Here is a 3,371-nt window from a genome sequence, read left to right as displayed (position 1 = left end):
AAATTAAACAAGGTCATTCCTGTAAAACCCTGCCTATATGGCACATCATAAATGCTCAATAAATGTTAGCTCGACTTCTTCAACTCGAAAATGCAATTTAAAATGAGTCTACTTTAGAGAGTTACTAGGAAGATTAGATAAGTTAATACACTGTACATGTAAAAGGGCTTAGAACAGAGCCTGACATATAGTCTGTATTCAGTAAATATTAGCTACATTGTTCTTATTCTTAGTGACTTCCTATTCCAACCTCTTGCCTGTGCTCCAGATTTTTATTGCAGCTGCCTGGATGTTCCTTGTTACAGTAAACCAAACCCACTTGCACTACCTTCCCCTCCACCCCATGCCTCCAAACCCTTTCTTCCCTATGTTTCCAGTCAGTTGGTCCCTGACCATCTACACTGTCTGCCAAAGCAGAGCATCATCCTTGTCTGTTCCTCCCTGCACAGCTCCTCTTGGTCTCCTCTTAGTCTCTGGGCTCAGAGATGTTTCTCCAGCCTGTCATCACTGCTCTAGCTTCCTTCTGGACACTCACACTCACAGCTCTCTGTTCACTGAGGCCATGGCAGCAGCTTCCAAGTAAACCTCCCCGCAACCATTCAGCACTAGGACCCTCCTCAGGCTCCGTTGTCCTCCAGAAAGTCCTCCAAGACTCAGCCAGTTTTCCTTTCCTTCAGTGCCTGACACCACTCATTTCTTTCCTTTGAATTTTCCTGCCTGATCATAGACTATTGAGCCAAACAGACTTGAACTTCAATCACAACTTAGTCCATAGAACATATGACCTTAAGCAAGTAACTTAATTTAAACCTCTTAAGTCTCAAGTTTTTTCAGCTACAAAATGGGCATAATCCAAATGAAACTAGATATTCCTGTTCCCACTTTCAGGACCATCATAGTGGAGTGTGGCATTTGCACGCATTTATACACATGCAGAAATACTTGATTTGTGTAGATATATATAAATGGAATCTTACCATTTACATGTTTGCAACTTGCATCTTCATTTAACAATATTATAGTGATATACTATACTTGGAGATCTTTTCAACACTATAGATCTCTTATGTTTTAAACTACTTCATGATAATACATATGATGGCTAACAATCATTAGTCTGTCATTGTATCCCAGGAACTGTGTTCAGAACATCCGATATATTGTCTCAGTTACTCCTGAAGATAGCCACATAAGGGGATACTAGTATTGTCCTCATTTTACACATCAGCAACCTAGAGCACATAGAAGTTGTCCAAGATTACAGAGTACTGGAGCTTATCACTCTCTCCTTCACCCCCCCAAACTCTTCCACTCCATCTGGCTCTCTTTCCTCTTCTGAATCCCAAGTTGTTTCTTCAGTGGGCAAACCTAGGTACTTCCTTCTTAGCAAGCCTGCACGTTTTATCAGCTACTTCTGTCTCCATCCTGCTTCAGCACCTCGCTAATTAAACACAACCATCTTCCCTAGGACCGTCCTGCTTTTTCATACAGCATCAATTCAACAGTCACGTGTCAGGCAACATCTACATGCCAGGTGTTATTCCAGATGATGGAGATGCAATGGTAAGCAAATCAAACATGAATCCCTGTCTTTGTGAAGTTCAGAACATGCTGGTGGAGGAGTAAAGACAATAGACATGAAAAATGAATAAAATAGAGATGCTGCTACATAGTGATAAGTGGTAAAGTGAAAAGTAATATGCAGAATGTAGGGTGAAGGTTGCAATCCTTGTGAGGGTATTCAGGGAAGGACTCTCTGAGGGAGTGGCACTGAGTGAAAACCTAAAAGAGGTTGTCATAGGTGTGTTCTCAGGGAGCTGAGTCTGAGACTGAGATGAATATAGAGGAAGTTGGTGAGGGAGTGCTCTCAGGATCAAAATCTGTTGGGGAGGGAAAATAAGTAGGACTGAATGAATGAAGTATTTGGGTTGGGGTACCATTATAATAGAACTTCAGCAAATCCTCTCTGCATTGTCCCCTACTTTGGGCACTGTAAAGTTGAAATGACACTTTGGAATTGTCCCAAGTTGGAATGAAGGAACTGGGCCTTTATTCATCTACATTGACCAGGCATTGAATGCTGGTTGCCTAAGAAAGGACGTGTGGCCTTAGGCAATGAGGATAATTCCACAAGAGGGCTGACAGGTGAGGGCTGCTCCCTAGCAGGAAGTCAATCAATCCTGCAGGGGGTGGGGGAGTGGAGGGGTGGCTGGGTGGCACATCAAAGTAGGACAGAGACAGAGGACAGAGATAGTAGGCCATGCAGCTGTCTGGGAAGAGAGCATTCCAGGCAAAGGAAACAGAAAGTGCAAAGGCCCTAAGGTGGAATGAGGTAGGGATACCCAGGAAGCAGAAAGACTCCGGTAGCTGAAGCTGAGTAAACAAAAGGGGCAGTACCAGGAAATGAAATCAGATGAGTAATAGGAGCCAGGACATGGTAAGGTTTGGCGTTTGGCCAAGAAGCAACATGATTTAAATTTTATATTAAGATGACATGACCATTTGGGCTGCTATGTTGAGAGTAGATTTGGCAAGGAAAGAGTTAAAGGCAGAAGCAGGAACACAGGGTTTCTCAACCTCATCACCATTGACCATTCTTTGTTGTGGGGCCTGTCCTGTGCATTGTAGGACATTGTTTAGCATCCTGGGTGCCAGTGGCACCTTCCCCCAAATTGTGACATATGAAAATGTCTCCAAACATTGGCAAAGGCCCTCTGAGGGGCAAAACTGCCACCAGTGCAGACCCTCTGCGTTAGAGGCTGTTACAATAATCCAGGGGAAGGATGATGGTGGCTTGGACCAGGGTGGTAGATGTGCTGGTGGTGAATTGTAGGGTTCTGGGTATCTTTTGAAGATTATGCTAGCTGATCAAATGCAGGGTGTGAGAGAAAGGGAGGTGGCCCTCTGGACTGTGGTGATAACCTCCCTTTTCCCTCTTCCCGTCCCCCCCTCCGGCCTCCAGACTAGTCTTAACTTTGCAGCCTGAGTGGTCATGTTAACTGATATCGCATCCTGTTACTCCTGTGTCCAACCCCACACCGTTCAGTGGCCTGAATCATCTCCCTGCTTTTACCCTTGAGTTCCGTAGGTGTTTGCTTCTCACGCTTAGCAGCTTAGAGCTTGATTTGCAAAGGTTAAGAACTGTTTGGGGAAACTGTCAAGGGCCACACAGAGGAGGTGTTGTCTGAGGCGTGCCGGGAGAGACACCCCTGCGAAGGTTACAGTGCCTGGGTCCTTTTAATTGCGAAAGCCGGCCTTTCTCCGCCCTCACCGCCGGACGCTCTGCCCTTCGGCCCAGGCCGCCGCCGCCACCGCCACAGACTCCATTTCCCAGGATGCTGAGGGGCGGGGCCGGCCGGAAGGCTGTGGGC

Source organism: Lemur catta, chromosome 14 (genome assembly GCF_020740605.2).
Source record: "Lemur catta isolate mLemCat1 chromosome 14, mLemCat1.pri, whole genome shotgun sequence".
NCBI classification, from domain to species: Eukaryota; Metazoa; Chordata; class Mammalia; order Primates; family Lemuridae; genus Lemur; species Lemur catta.
This window is presented reverse-complemented; position numbering follows the sequence as displayed.